This window comes from Chaetura pelagica, unplaced genomic scaffold (assembly GCF_000747805.2).
Source record: "Chaetura pelagica isolate M959 unplaced genomic scaffold, ChaPel_1.0 scaffold150, whole genome shotgun sequence".
Classification (NCBI taxonomy): Eukaryota; Metazoa; Chordata; class Aves; order Apodiformes; family Apodidae; genus Chaetura; species Chaetura pelagica.
The window spans coordinates 1,211,833-1,229,092 of NW_009952052.1; the positions used below are offsets into that span (position 1 = coordinate 1,211,833).

Here is a 17,260-nt window from a genome sequence, read left to right on the forward strand (position 1 = left end):
TTAGACATTTTTTTCAGTAAAAGTGGGATTAATTTTGTTTAAAATCTATTAATTTTGAATTTTATATGTTTAAGTGAGTTCAAAATTGGAGATTTGTGAAACTTTAAACTATGAAACAGTAAAATATGTGGGATTGTAAAGCAAGTGAACTGATATTTTAAAAAAATAGACATTTTTTTAACAACAAGAGTTAGAGTACCAATACTTGTGTTGTAACTCTTTTATAAGAATCTGTAAGAAATTCCAATTTGCATTGTACTACATGTGGGTATTAATTAAAATATCATTGAAAAAGAAGAATGGCTTAATTCAACTAATGTTGCAATAATTTTAATTAATTTTAATGTGAGATGGCTGGAAAGATAAAATTACACTAGGTATTAAAACACAACCATAAAAGAAGCTGCAGCTGAAGCCATTATGTCTATATTTCTGACCTTGAGTGTTCCTTTCCTTCGTTTTTCCCTAAGTACTAACATCTTGTTTTGAATTTAGATCATTTAACCTTTGGAAAAGTTATACTTTTTAAGGCATTCTCTAATACTATTTTCATAGGCATCCACCTGTAAGTATAGATACATTCCGCATTCCAAAGCATAGGCCAAAAAGGAGCAATAAAAACTCTCTAAAATAAGCTAAAAATGGTTTTCTCTTCCTATAAAAAAACTCCTCCATACATTTTTGTTAAAATGTCGTTACTTCAAAGTTTGATAGCTGACAGCTCTGCAGGGTCAGAAACAAGGTCTGTGTGTCCAATTGGAAAGTGGGGAATTTTTCCCTTTACTTGTTATTGCCTCTAGCCCTGCAGATCTACTAGGTATTTGATTTAAAAGCAGTGACATTTTTAAATACAGAATAGATGTTCCTGGTTTGGGACTAAAACTTGACCATTCTAAGGGTCAGGAGGTATAATTTTATATAGAGAAAGGCAACATTGTGAAGAAGAGAAGCCAATATTTTTGTAAGTGCTTAACAGTTAAGATCATGCAGAGAATAAAAAGTAAGAAGTCATTGTTAGTGTAAATCTAAAAGTAGATGTTATGAAGTCTATCAAAACTAGATGAGATACAATAACAAGTATGAGCATTGCAACACCTATTATCTGTGTCTGCTATATATGTATATACAAACATACATATTCTATCTATCTTGATAAAATACTATGAAGTATTTAAGTGGTGAGTACACTTGGAAAATCCCAACTCTACAATATAAAATTCAGGAAATAAGAAATTACCTCTCATATGAGATAAAATGTTAATGCAAAGCAATAAAGATTTAATTCTGTTCAATATCCATGTATGTGATGCCAAGAAATTAACTTTCCAGATTTAAGATGCTGCAGTACCTCAACAGTATATTGAGGCTCAGCTAAGATACTGCTGTCTCAGCACTGTTTGGGGTTTAATCTGCATATGCAGTGTGGAACACTCAGCAAGCTGCAATGTGATTAATTTGAAAGTAAAACCTTTAAACCAGGAATAATAGTTATAATATAAACTGGGCTGAACAGGCAAAAGTCTAGTTTAGCCCCAGCATCCTGCCTGCCACAGTGGCTGTTAGCACATGCCTAGGAAAGTCTGCTGGCTCCCTCTGGGCTCAGGTAAAGGACATCTTAGGTAAACTTCCCACCCTGGTGAGGCCTTCAGATTATTACCTACTTTTGGTCCTTTGGGTGGGTAGTGATTAAGTGGCAACAAGAAACTCAAAAGTCATCAGCAGAGATGTCAGGGCCTTGGGACAACTAGTTAAGGGATCAGGAGCGCAAGTTGTGTTCTACTCCATCCCTCCAACAATGGGAGCCAACAGGAAGAGCCAACAGATGAATAATGGCTCCAGGACTGTTGTCATCAGCGGGGCTTTGGGTTCTTTGATCATGGGTTACTATACAAGACACCAAGCCTGCTGGCAAAAAATAGGGTACAACTGTACCAGAGGGGAAAATTATTAACAGGGCTCATTAATATAGCTTGAGGGGGAAAAAAAAACAAACTAGCCTGCTGAGAATAAGCCTGGGGGTAGCATGCTGGGGTTTGAAGGATGGTGTGCAAGAGAAGACTTTTGCTCTGCCATCTCAGCTGAGATGGGTGGATGTTGTCTACCTTGACTTTAGCAAGGCCTTTAACAAGGTTCCTACAGCATTCTCCTAGAGAAGCTGGCTGCTCATGGCTTGGATGCTCATACACTTTGCTGGATAAAAAACTGGTTGGATAGCCAGGTCCACAGAGTTGTCTTGAATGGAGTTAAATCCAGTTGGTGGCCAGTCAAGAGTGGTGTTGCCTAGGGCTCAGTGCAGGGGCCACTCCTGTTTAAGGTCTTTCATCATTATTAGGATGAAGGATAGAATGCACCTTCAGTAAGTGTGCAGATGACACTAAGCTGGGTGGGAATGTCTATCTATTTGAGGGTAGGAGGGCTCTGCAGAGGGATTTGGACAGGCTTTATTGATGGGCCCAAGCCAATTGTTTGAGTTTCAGTCGGGTCCTGCACTTTGGCCACAACAACCCTCATCAGTGCTGCAGGTTTGAGGAGGAGTGGCTGGAGAGCTGCCCAGCAGAAAAGGACCTGGGGGTGCTGGTTGACAGCCAGCTGAACATGAGCCAGCAGTATGCCCAGGTGGCCAAGAAGGCCAATGGCATCCTGGCCTGCATCAGGAATAGCAGGACCAGGAAGGTGATTTTACCCTTACACTTGGACTTGGTGAAGCCACACCTTGAGTACTGTGTGCAGTTCTGGGCACTTCAGTATAAGAAGAACACTGAGGTGCTGGAAAGGGTGTAGAGAAGGGCTACTAGGCTGATTAGAGGTCTGGAGAACAGGTCTTATGAGAGGCTGAGTGAGCTGGGGCTGTTCAGCCTGAAAAAGAGGAGGCTGAGGGGAGACCTCATTGATCCCTACAGCTACCTAAGAGGAATTTGTAGTGAGGTGGGTGTTGGCCTCTTCTCCCTGCTATAGCAGAAGAGGAAGTGGGGTCAAGTTATGCCAGGGGAGGTTTGGATTGGATATTAGGAAGAATTTCTTCACAGCAAGAGTGGTGAGACATTGGAACATGCTGCCTAGTGAGTTGATGGAGGCACCGTCCTTGCGGTGTTCAAAAAACACGTGGACGTGGTGTTTCAGGAAATGATTTAATAGTCACAGGTGTGTCAGGCTGACGGTTGGACTTGAACGTGAAGGGCTTTTCCAACCTTGATGATTCTATGATTTTATGCCTAGAAGACTTTTCAAGAACAAGGTACTCACTTAGTAGAAATTCCCCTGGTATGTCTTCCACTCTTCATCAGGTTTGTGACGTACAATCAGATATTTTATCTTGTGGTGTAGTCTTAAAAGATCTTTTTTGTCTGTGAATTTAGCTAATCACTCTTTCAGTTCACATAATCTTCTGTCATTTGTAACCTCCTGTGGCAATGATTTCCACAGTTTAACTACTCACTGTAAGAAAAAATGCCTCCTATTGTTTATTTTGAATATACAGGCTAATTTCATTTAATGCCCTTAGGTTTTATATTATAAGGAAAAACAATCATTTCTGGTTCATTTTCACCCGGGCATTCTTACAGACCTTTATCAGACTTCTCTTGACCACCTCTTGCCCACAGACTGGAGGGACTCACCTTATGGAAGCTGATCCTTATCTTCTGTCACCTCATCTCCTTTCTCTGTAGCTTTCCTAGTTCCACTAATTCTGTTTGAGTTAGGAACAGAGCAGAACTGCATACCATGCTCAAAATGTGGGCATAGAGTAGACTTTTTTAGAGTAGCATAGTTATATTTTCTGTTTTGCTATTTTAAAACCCCTGCCAAAAACTAATATAACTGAAGAACACGTCATGCACTTCACATGCTCTAGCATTTTCAAATTAAAATACATACATGTTTTCTCCAATGCATAGTCAATAGAAAGATGTTTGCTTATATGTAATTTTAGATATCATTTAGCTGTCTGAGAGATCAAAATGTAGTGCTAGGTTCTGATGTGAGTTATACTGAGAATTCTCCATTGCATTTGACAGGACCAATCAATATACAACATGCACTGACATGAAGTGGATTCATGACATTTCCATAATACTGTATATGCACAGACAATGATTGCAATTGCATTCATCATTTTGTAATTTCTAGGAGATATATTCTAGCTAATAAGCTTCATGTACTAAGTCTGTATATAATTCAGATTGAGTAGCATAATCTAAATTGATTGTATTTTTTATTTATTTCATTTGTAAAACACCAAGGAGCATGAGAACATAGAATGCAAATTACTTCAACATGTAAGAAGATACTGTAGTAGTTTGTACTTTTCTGACTGGAGAGAAAGGCACTTAGGATTTGGATCTTTCAACTGAATCAGGCCACATCTATGTGACACATCACAGGCACAGACCGTGATAAGTCTTTTGTAGATATCACAATGAGATTTGATTCCATTCTGCAAAAACTGCAACGTTAACTGAATAGTATGACTGTATATGTTTTTAGATATGTATACTTTCAATATTCTATATACTATATAGTTGTAAGCATCAAATATAGTGCATGAGATATCTATATACAGATAGAAGGAAATATAACACTGTGATTGGCTTCATTTTGTTTTGAGCCTAGAAGCAATTGACCTTTGCATTTTATTTTAGCTTTGAGTCCTAGGGATGTCTCTTAATTTTTCTGTGCCTAATGTTGAGATTCAGGATGACAATGTAGTCTCTGTTTTAAGGCTTTTAGCTGAAAGGTACTCTGTAATGTGGGTAGACTATTGGTGCAGTTCTTTCAGTACATTTCTACCATACAGAAGGGCTGAAGACTACACCAGTTTTGGCAGCCCACAGAAGACAAGCCTGTTGTTACAACTCAGGCACCTGTGGAGTGTCAGGAATTCTTCTTGTACTGTTTCCCACAGGGGAGCCATACACAAACAAAAAAAATTCTCAGGAGATGGAAGAAAGTAGATAACATATTAGATTTTCTCATGTGTTCAGAGAGGCTTTTTTTTGGCACCTAGTTAAGGCACATACTCCCCAACACCTTCTCTACCATTTTATTTTTTTTTAGACTGTAAAATAAAGTAATTTATTCAAGCTCTTAGCTGATGTATATTGTTTTTGATGCCAGCAGTTACATTTGTCAAAACACACAGTCTAGCTGATGTGACCAGGTGAAATAGATTTACCAGGGGAGTAAGAGGACTCAAATCCTGTATTGCCACAGTTCTGGGCAGTAAATTTTTCTGGAACTTCCAGATATGTGATTGTTACAAATTCTCTGTTGCATTCTGGATGCATCAGATATATTGCACGTGTGCAGATCAAATTCAGAGCATGTCCACAAAATCTACTGGACCCTGTGCACTACAAATGGCCACTCCTGCAACATGTGCAGACCCTTATTTTTTTCCCACCATTTTCCAGATGAAATCTGGAATAATATGTTTTCATGTGTTATGATGCAGTGTGATGCATGCCCCCTTACTCTATCCTCTGTACTACACAATCCTAGCAAAAAACACAGTGAAAGAGTTTAGATACTATCTCTGGAAATTATAATTATAATCTGAATTTGATTTAGACATTAGTAGGTGTCCCTGCACATGGCAGGGGGTTTAGAACTAGGTGATCTTTAAGGTCCTTTCCAAATCAAACCATTCTATGATTCTATGATTACCATTACACAGGTGTGAAATAGTATTAAAAAGCATGTCAGTTAGGTGTAATTTACTTTACTGATCACTTGATCAATAAATACACCCACTCAGGAAGACTTGGATAAGCAGTAGCTCACATAAGTGCGCTCCAAAGAGGCTACATTCAAAACATTTTGAGTCTGAAGGTTTAGTAGACACATTAAAATCTAAGTTAATAAGCCTTACTGAAAGACAAGAACATCAGGGCTGAGCAACTTGGAAGAGTCTAAAATATACATTAAGGAGGTGTTTATTACAGGTTCTTTTCTTTTAACAAGAGAGCTTCCATTTCCTAAATCTGTACTTGACTTTCTTTGACTCTGTAATCATAATGATTTTCCCACATCTTAAAGAAAAAAAAAAAAAAAAAAAGGTGAAAATTATTAAGACAAAAATATGCATTCGTTTATAATGTCATAGAAGTTAGCTCTGTGGATTATAGAGTGTTCAACAGGCATCTCACATCTATCAGCTTTAGCAACATCTGAGTTGCTTAGTTTTTGGGTTTTAATCAGATCATAAACAACACTGTAAGAAAGCCGCGTGTTTAGCTGTAATGCATTACACTGGCTATCAGCTAGGCATATACAAAGTCGCTGCATCTCAACTGCTTGCACAGATCTGTCGCATTGCCCCATTTTAATAAAGTCTCCGTCATTATATGAGGTAGGCAGATACCTGCCATTGTAGGTACCTCAATCCTTAGTGGACTTTGTCAGACCTCCTTTCAGTCTCCATAAAACTGTATAGAATCCTAAATGCAGAAGTCCTTGTGCGTTCTAGGTTAAGCTGCTTGGTCACCACATCTTTATTCTAATATGCTTAGAGGAACCTCAGCCTCTCATAAGGTTTCATAAATAGGTCATCTCTCTGTCATTCTTGACTGTGGCCTTAACTTAGTGAATTGGCTACTACATAAAGCATGGACACCACATGAATGAAGATCTGTACTACAGCTCTTTTGTCCAGTAGTTCAATGGTCAGAAAAGTTGCCTAGAACAGGAGAGATTTGCCCAAAGTGGGCTCTCATTTGTATTTGCAAAATTCACAACCTTTTCAGGAGAAATTACCAAATCTCCAGGCTGTAGGGCATTTTGGAATAAGGAAGCTTCTCCAATTCCCTCTCTCACCATTACTCCTTTCATATTATAACTCAACAGTGACTGTCTGAAAAGGAAAGATTAGTTTTACAATCTGTAGTTGAGGTTTTCGCTGAAGAAAAGGCATCCAACTGAAGATGTTAAGCATCTGTCATTACAAAACCCTTTTCATATCAAACTGGCTAATTACTATGTGTCTGATCTCAGTCAAGAACCGATAGCAAGTAATATGCCTTTGTCCTATTGAGGTATTTGTATCAAATGTGTTTTTAATGTGCAGCCTGATAACAAATAAAAGATTTGGTGCAGGTTCAGTCAGGGTGCACTCTGACTCACCAAAGAGAGAACAGGGAGATAAGCATTAATCTTTGAAGCAGTTGTTAATTGGCCAGTCAGGTACACAAGATAACATCTGATTTAACAAAGAGACATCTCTAAGGAAGAAAAAAAGATGCTTATTTTAATTAAGAGGGATGGCCAGATTATCTCCTGAATAAGAAAGAAATCAATCAGTTTGAGGAAAACCAGATTAGATCTTTTTAGAATCCCAGGAAGGATTTACAGAAGAGGATTGGTTGTAAAAAGTGAGTGTCTTACACAAGGAAAAGGACATAACCTGAGGCCTAATCTATACAGGAAATAGAACTCTTTATAAACTAAATGTTTAGGATATTTTACAGAATAGCAGCTAGATTAAAGGGGACACATACTACTGACAAAACCCAATATCAATAGAGTAAATGTCAGTTTTCTATTATTTCTTAGTTTGTGTCTTCTAAACATTTGTAACTAAGTCCTGGTTTTGTTTGTTTGCTTGCTTGTTCGTTTGTTTTATCTCAGCCTGCCTTGACTTAACTTTGTTTTCAAAATGTAAGTGGACAGGAAAAAAAGTATTAATTTCTATAAAATTGGTCACTGAGACAACTCCAGTTGCCATAGTTCCACAGCATGTTCTTCAGAGAACCCAACAGGTAACACAGTTATGGGATAGGCAGTAGGATTTTGAGCTACTGCTTATCACAATAGCTATGGGATTAGAAGCTGATAACCAGGAGGGTTCTTAGTCATGCAGCTAAGATATGAAGGAACATGTATAAAACCTGAGGATCAGCATCAGAAAAAACTTCTTTACTGTGAGAGTGACAGAGCACTGGAACAGGCTGCCCAGAGAGGGTGTGGAGTCTCCTTCACTGCAGACATTTAAAACCGCCTGGACACGTTCCTGTGTGATGTGCTCTGGGTGATCCTGCTCTGGCAGGGGGGTTGGACTAGATGATCTTTTGAGGTCCCTTCCAACCCCTAAGATTCTGTGATTCCGTGATCTTCAGAGAACATGTAATATGGATGTTTGACTGATCAATCTGCTGAATGATTAATACTGAGTGGAGCAGGAACTGGAATGCAGGTGCCAATTCTTGTCTTCCTGCAACATGGTTAAATGGTCATTCCTTTGCTTTATCTTCTGGCCCAATGCATAGTTCTGTTCACTCAGTGTACACTCACATCAGTATGTACTCTGCTGTGGGGTTAGTTTGTCTGCTGCAAAATATCTATTCAACACCCTTCATGCAAAGAAGGAAATTGAACTTACATCTTCTATCTCAAAGCCCCTGAATATTTAGATAAAATGGGCATCCTCTACATGAAACCTAGCTTCAGATTTTGAAAGGTATTATGTACACATCTAGCTCCAAAGAGAGTTCAGCTCCCTTTTGCATCACCAGAGCAATGAGCATCATTGCAGTGCCTGACCACTTAAAATGTTTGCTTCTGCCATTTTCATTTTGTGACTTAACTTTCTTCCTACCTCATGGTTGGCATCTCTGGAGCCCAATTCAAAACACTCTCTGAGGAGGCTGGACATCTGCTGGCTTTAGTTTTATCTGGTCATTCAATACTGGTTAGCACAGGATGTTTAAACAGCAAACATGGTGGAAGCCTCACTTCTGGTCTTCCCCTCATCAATTCCTTTTCACATTGTTCTTCTCTCTGCTGGTCATAGTTGGCCTTGAAACTCAAACTGATGATACTATGCTTTATTGCTAATCCTGTCATTTGGAAGAAACATTAACAACACCTACAACCCATATCTAAGCTTTGACATTCTCAATTTCCAGGAAAAACTGAGCCTCTAATCTTTTCAAGCCCCTGGCAATATACAATTTACAAGGATCCTTTTTGCTAGTATTCGCTGTACAAGTATAATAGTACAATGTGAAAGATGTCACAAGTTGATAACTGAAAAAGTCTATATGGAAATCTATACAAATATGGTCTGTACAAGTGAATATGAAAGATTTTACTGATTTTGTGAGATGTGAAATCTAATGAAATATTTGTCAAAGTCTATCCTTTTTTTTTTCTACTAAACATCTCATAATGTTATCCTATAAAATTAACCTAATTGAAATGGAACAATTTTATACATATCCAAAATGCTACTAAACTCAATACTGCAAAGTTTGCGAATATACTCTTTAAGATAGCTAGTGTCTGTATGACTTTGCCCTAAGAACCCAAATGCATCATACAGCAACTTAAATGAAGATCCCAGTCTCTATGTGTTCTGGCAGTTAAGTAATCCATGCATGCAAAATGTAACATGATTGTTCTTTTCTTCAGGTCTATCTCCCTTTCACAGTGAACAAAGTTAGCAAAACTGTATTGAAATGAAAGACAAAATTAGAATCCAGACTGCTAATAAATGAGAACTCATCAGGAAGGAGGGGAGACAGCAATTCACTGTAGATTTTCTAGTAAAGTTGGCCAGTTTGCTTCAATTATTTTTTTTACGCAAATATTCCTCTGTTGCTTCCTGTAGTTTCAAGGAAATCATCATCCTGGGACAAGATATCCTGGAAAGGATGTATGGCCCTTTGTCTGCTTCATTCATTCTGAAGGTCTGTGAGGAAAGAAGCATAGTTCTCTTAAATCCTCAGCAGATACCTACATCCTTTGGCAGTGTGTATGTAGCAGGAATGGCCAGTACTTACTCCTATGTGACTTTGTCTGGAATCATCTACAGAATCAGATAGAGATAAAGCTATGGAAGGCAATTGGTTTAGCTCAATTTTTGTGATGCACCAATCATCATCCTCTTAGGAGATTTTCTCTGTAATCTTGGGAAGTGGGGGCAAATACTCTTATTCAAATGTACATCCATTAGGCTCTTTAAAATACAGAAAAAGAGCTGAATAACTGTAGTTTGTCCAATGTTCAAAACGTTAATGTGTCCTCTTAACTCTAATAACAATAAATAGTGCAGAGGACCAGTAATCAAGAACTATGCAGTAGGAAGCAGGAAGCTCTTAGTATTTGTCTCATCCCTTTTTTGTCGTATCAATCCTTTAGAATTTCTTTCCCTTTTCCACTTTGAAATATTTCAGTATGCTAATGACAGGGAAACTATTGATTACAGCACACTTTATGCACAATACTTGCTAGATCACGCCCTAAACTGTATGGACAGGAAAGTTACAAAGAGTAATAAATATTTCCCCACACACTAATACTAATACTTAGTCACTAATACTCAGTTCCATAGCTCCCCATTTGATGAATTGCTCTATATAATAGTCAAACTGATAACCAAGGCGATTTTTATCTTCCCTCAGACCTTTCTATGAGTTGTACATTATTAGAAACAGAAAGTCTCGATGTATGGTTATAAGTACAATGGCTGTGTTGGAAAACCTACTTTGGGGATTCAGTATCTCATCTAGTTTAAATCACATTGGAATAAAACTTGGTTTCCGGGCCAGATGCACATTTGTTTAAAAAAAAAAAAATAATTAAAAAATAAACCATTCCATCATAGAATCATGGAATGGTTTGGCTTGAAAGGGATCTTAAAGATCATTGAGATCCAACTCCTGTTGCATGGGCAGGAACACCTCCCACTAGAGCAGGTTGCTCAGAGCCCCATCCATCCTGGCCTTGAATACTTCCAGGGATGGGGCTTCCACAACTCCCCTGGCAACATGTTCTAGACTTTCACCACCCTCACAGTGAAGGATTTCTTCCTAATGTCTTATCTAAATCTCCCCTCCTCCATTTTTAATCCATTACCCCTTGTCCTCTCACTACATGCCCTTTTAAAAAGTCCCTCCCCAGCTTTCTTATAGGCCCCCGTCAGATAATGGAAGGCCACTGTGAGATGTCCCTGGAGCCTTCTCTTCTGTAGGCTGAACAACCCCAGCTCTCTTAGCCTGCCTTCATAGGAGAGATGCTCCAGCCCTCTGATCATCTTCATGGCTTTCCTCTGGACTCACTCCAGGAGATCCATGTCCTTCTTATGTTGGGGACTTCAGAGCTGGACACAGCACTCCAGAAAGTCTCAGGAGACCAGAGCAGAGGGGCAGAATCACCTACTTTGACATACTGGCCATGCTTCTTTTGATGCAGCCCAGGACATGGTTGGCTTTCTGGACTGAAAGTGCACATTACCCGCTCATGTCAAACTTCTCATTCACCATCACCCCCCAAGTCCTCCTCAATCCACTGTTGATCCATTCTCCACCCAACCTGTATTTGTGCATGGGATTGTCCCAACGCAGGTGCACAAACTTGCACTTAGCCTTATTGAACTTCATGAAGTTTGCATGAGCTCACCTCTCAAGCCTGTCAAGGTCCCTCTGGATGGCATCCCTTCCCTCCAGTGTGTCAAACTCACCACACAGTTTGGTGTCATGGGCAAAATTGCTGAGGGTGAAATAGCATTGGTCCAAGTACCAACCCTTGGGGAACACCACTCTTCACAGGTGTCCATCTGGACATCATGCTGTTGATCACCACTCTTTGAGTGTGACCAGCCAGCCAGTTCCTTACCCAACTAGTGGTGCATCCACCAAATCAGTGTCATTCCAGTTTCGATACCAGGATGTTGTGGGAGACAGTGTTGAATGCTTTGCAGTAGTCCGGATAGATGATCTTTTCCTTTGCCCACCAATGCCATGACCTCATTGTAGAAGACCACCAGATTAGTGGAAGGATTTGCCCTTGGTGAAGCCATATTGGCTGTCAATGATCACCCCTTTATTTTCCACATGCTTTAGCAGAGCCTTCAGGAGGATCTGCTCTATGATCATGCCAGGCACAGAGGTGAGACTGACTGGCCTGTAGTCCCTGGGTCTTCCTTTTTCCCTTTTTGAAAATGGGAGTTATGTTTCCCCTTTTCCAGTCAGTGGGGACTTTGACAGACATTTCAAATATGATGGCAAGCAGAGTTGTGAGTTCATCTGCCAGCTCCCTTAGGAGCCAGGGATGAATCCTGTCAGGTCCCGTGGACTTGTTCATCTTCAGGTCCTTCACGTGGTCTCAGACCTGCCCCTCTTCAGAGTGGGGGAAGCTGCCTTTTCCCAGTCCCTGCCTTATTCAATACAATATTCAAATTCAATTCAATATTCAAATAGGATTTATTCTTGGCATAAAGATCAGTTACAAAATTATTTTTTCAAGGTTTTCAACAGTCTTTGACAACAAAAAATAATTTCACAAATATATCATCAAGAAAAAATAATTCAATGCTTGAATTGGAGAAGCAGCCTTATTCTTTAAGAAAATGAACACCCTATAGTATTCTGGTTGGAGACACAGTTACAAGATATTTACCACCCAGTTTTTTCATCTGATACCACACAAATTCAGATATCCTTTTTGGGACAATTTTGGTATTTTAGACGTGTAAAGGCATATTATTTTTGTCCATTCTAATTATTTTCATTTCCACTATTTCATTAATTTATTTTTACTAAACTTTGTGTTGGGGAAAAGAAAAACCCTAAGTCATAATGGCATAATGTTAATCATAGTAACTAACATAGTAACTATTCCAGGGTAAAAAATACTTTGTTTTACTATGGTTTTATGTGTGATGTTATTAAGCAAAGTGTGTTGCATCTTTTTTTTTTCTTTTATTTTATTTTTTTTTTTTTAACTTTAGGAAACATTGTGGAGATAAACCAGATGTTACCGTATACTACTGGCACGGATAAGATTGATCACAGTAGAAATTATGCATACTAAGAGTTAGGTCATGCCTCAGACATATGGACATGCACAACTGAAAGGAGACTTCCTGCAGTTGAGCCTTCCCTATGGCTTGTCTGGGATTTTAGGTCCAGGTGTAGAGAAATAAGCAGGTGTTAGAAGGACTTTATCTTCACTAATGTGCCAGCCAGCACATCTGAACAGACCCAATGATGTACGTAAGCTGCTACTTATAAGGGCCATGAGCTTCTTTGCTATTGTTTACTAGGCTAAAAATTTCTTGTGCCTGCATTTTTCTTGTGCTTCTCATTGTTATATGGCATTTTTTACTGTGTTTAGAGTTAGAATGCCGTGTCTGTCCTAAAGGAAAAGCAGCACCTAGATGAACAGGAACAAAACTGCATAACAGTGTATACATCCAAGAAGTGGAGAGAACTAAAATTATTTTAGGAGAAATAATACTATAATTGCTTAACTTCTGTGTGGTTTGCATTCTGCAAAGCTGTTTGTAAATACTTCTTGCTGTCATTTAAGTAGTGGAGATTAATGGTAAAAAAGTTTCTCATCCTACTTTAAGCACAGTTATCAAACATCAAAGAAATTACTAAAGTAAGCTGTCACCATAACTGTGTAGCCAAGATGTTAACTCTTCGTTCATGCTAATCAAAACCCAGATAACTATTGGGATCACTGTTTGCCAGTATGTAAAAAATAATTAACAGGATTGTTAACAGTACTTTTCCTTTTTCTCTGTGTCGCAGCCTCTCCCTAAAAAAAACCCCCAAGAAACCCCAAAATCCAAAACCCAAAAACCAACCAAACAAAAAACACACAAAAAAACCCAAACTAAAACAAAGTCAACCAAACAAACAAAAAACCAAACCAAAACAACAAACAACTTTGCAAAAAAATTCTGCACGATAAATAATAAGGTAGACATGGTACATTATCTGGTGAAGTCCTTTACTAAGTGAGCGGCTTTGACACCAATGTCATAGCTGATTTTTATTCATTGATATGTTAAAGTAGACAAAACAATGTGATTATTAAGACTTATGTATTATTAATTTCAACAAAATATGTCAATAGTAAGTGGTAAAGTGTGTCAAGAGATCAAGAAAAATGTTGCAAAATAAAGGAAAAGATGGCTAGCATATCAAATGTGGCTTAATCATCAGTCTATGTTAAATTGGCAGATGTGTCTGTGAACGAAACTTCTATTCTACAAAAGTGTTCCTATCCTATAAACTAGATTTCCATTTTAATATATGAGACAGTCATATAATTGTTGTCAGTAGTGAGCATCACTTATATATCATGCACTATTACATGATACCTTATTAAAGCATAAAAATCATGTTATTTCTTCTATATCATACACAACTAAAATACCTTTCTGCACATCATTTGGTCATCATTTTCATTGCACAGTATGTTGTCAATTCTTTATTAGAACTAAGAAGTTTACATTAAACTCTGAAAGAGTTTTAAAAGACACTCTTGCATTCCTCTAAGTGTAAGACTACTCTGAGACCGACTCACTCATAGTCAAAGGTTAGAGCTGAGGTTCTTTAGGTTTATAAGATTTTTAAGGTTAGTGGTTTTTTATGCCATGTTAGCCATAGATCCATGGACCCAAATTATACCCTACTTAGATTTTTTTACCCTGCTTCCCTTTCTTTTTTTCCACTGCTTCATCTGCAGGATGACACAGAATCTGCAATGGTGAATCTATACTTCTTGGGAATTCCTTTGCTTATATAATGGGAACTCTGCCAGGTTGATTAAATCATCTGTAGCTCAGTGGAACCATACAAAATTGCCAATAATGGGCATGAACCTGCATCTATAGTTGCTACGTAATTTCAATTTGATAATTTTCCCTGATATAAATAGAACATATGTTAAAAGTACCTGTCACTCCTTTATAGCTTTCTGCATAACAAGAAAGATCCATGGGAATAATAGGTGTCCTTTTACATATTCATACGATAACCCCAAATGTTAGACTCATAGTCAAAGAAAATCGCACCAAAAAGAAATTAAACTTCCAAATAGGAGATAGATTCTGAATGGTGCAGAAGAGTTGCATTACAAGAGGGGTAGATCATAGATAGAGGACTTAATAAAAAGTGTAGCATTGAGATGTACTAAGTATAATACAGCTGTTTAAACTGCATATTTCCATTCCTTATTTACTTTATACCTAAAATCAAATACTGATTTTATGTTGGCAAGTCAAAATGTCCAGCATCTCTGAATGAGTTAGTAATCCTACATCTACTGTTCTGCAGACGTGGGCATCGTGCAACAAATTGCAGTTACACTTTTCTTCTGGATTCTACTCATTATCCCATCTTCTTCAAGGACTTAGCATAACATTCTGCACAGCTTCTGTCAGCCATCATTTCAAGAGGCTACAAATGAATTTAATAATGGGGCTTTTTTTTTTTTTTCCCCCCCTCATTGGTTTCAAAGGAGAGGTAGACTATATTTAAACACCAAATTTCATCTGTTACATATTCAAATATAATCTTGCTAGACAAGAAATTGAGGTGTATCACTGAAAAAATGAACAATGAAATGTAAAAAGTGTGCATACTAGACTGTGTCTGCTCCTGCCATGTCAGTGGATGTCTTATTGTTAAATTCTATTAGAGCTCTTTCTTCACTTCAAAGTGCTTTTGGAAAGTCCATTAACATTTTCAGTAGTATTCAAGAAGTTCTGCAAAATTTGTAGCATATTTATAATACCTGGCGATATAGGACAACAGTGAGCTGCTCATCCAATATATGACTGGAATTTTGTGTTTGAGTGAGTGGCTTGAGGAACAGAATGAGCCCCTCTAAATCTGGTGGACTGCTGATAATTTATGCTAATTTAAATATAATTATAACAGATGTTTTGTTTTAAATTGAGCTGGTCTCTGTGGTTGTCTACCTTTTATAATTAGAACTTGTCTAACTGTGTGCATTGGACACCATCTGCAAGTATTTAGTGCTAACTATATACATTGTGTAGCCAGTGCTTTTCAGCATAGGGTGAATTCAATGTATTCAATATTATTCTTAGGATTAATAATACCACCCTTTTGCTTTAAACCATGTCAATTTATCTTAAGCTTTCGTTCTTTAATATTTAATCAGTACAGATAAATTCATTTCATTTGGCCTTAACTATGTATCACAATAAGATAAGAGACAGGAAAGCTAATAAAATACATTGGTTAAGTTATCCAGAAGATAAGGCTTCAGAATTCAAAATATATAACTGTATTTCTCAAAGTAGATGTTGATTTAGTCTGTGGCTCTCTGAAAGACACAATTTGTGAAGGAAAGGTAGTAGACAGGCTTAGTGGCTTGAGGAACTGGTGATTTTCTCTCAGTTGTTTGTTTCCCTTTTATTACTGGATACAGTTCTGAAGACAGTAGTATGGAAAGGTTACATGTGGATTGTGTTCAAAAACTAGTGGCACAAGATGCTGAAGTGGGCTGGGGTGAACAGCACTCTGAGAGCAGGCTCAGGATAACAAATTACCTTTGCATGAGGGCCCTGGCATGTTGAATCACTCACAAAGGTAGGTTGTTGAAGCAGAAGAAGTGAAACAAGGGTGATCACAGGGACTAGAAATTAATATTCCCCCACAATGGTTTTTCCACCTTCGTTTTTCTTTTTTCAAGTGATTTAGTGACCTGAGGTGAAATGGACAGGAATTGACAGTGCACACACTGCTGCTGGCAGCAGACACCCTGCAGTTGTTGTCTGGACATGAAAGGAGGGGAAAAAAGAAGAAAGAAATCTGATTGTTGTTCTCTAAATATAACATATGTAAAGATAATAGGTTTTATTTAGTTGGAACCACCCCCTTTTTCCTGTAGAAATCATTTTCCCCTACACTGCAGTTGAGGAAAAGGGAGAGATGATTTTATGTCTCTTCCTCTCCTTCTCCTTGCCCGCACAAAGAAAACGTGGGTTGATACCATTTTTATTGTTCTGCTGGGGTGGGTTTCAGACCTTGTATTAGCATATTGAATGTCTAATTGAATTCAGGGGCTGTGTTAATCATCTTGTTTTGTTTAGGGGTGGTTGGTGAAAGGTGCCAGCAAATTACTGCTTTGGCTTGGGGTTAGCATGGTGCTACCACCCCAAGAAAAAGAAATCGTGAAGGGGGAGGGAGCTTGGGAAAGGCGAGTTGACTGAGTGATGTCTGGAGGGCGAACTCGTGTCTCTTTGGTGATGTTGTGTGCTGCTGTACTGAAATCCACCCCTCTGCTGGAGCTAAGGCAAGAGTTGGAGGCATCTGATGCTGCCGTTTCCAGGGTGAAATTTCTAAGGCTGATCACTAAAAACAACCAGAAAACAAAAATCCTCAGCAAAAATAGCCATCACAACAGAAGATCCGGCATCTCCCGGTCCAACTGGCATAACCCAGACAGATGTTTGAGAACCATCTGCTTTTATACTAGTCACACGCACAAGAGGCGGGGG

The 17,260-nt window shown here is 38.3% G+C and overlaps 1 protein-coding gene across 2 annotated transcripts in view; it reads left to right on the forward strand.

The window, feature by feature from the left end:
* BAI3 (brain-specific angiogenesis inhibitor 3) overlaps positions 1 to 17,260 on the forward strand; it is a 466,801-nt gene that overhangs the window by 341,282 nt on the left and 108,259 nt on the right. The window lies entirely within an intron of this gene.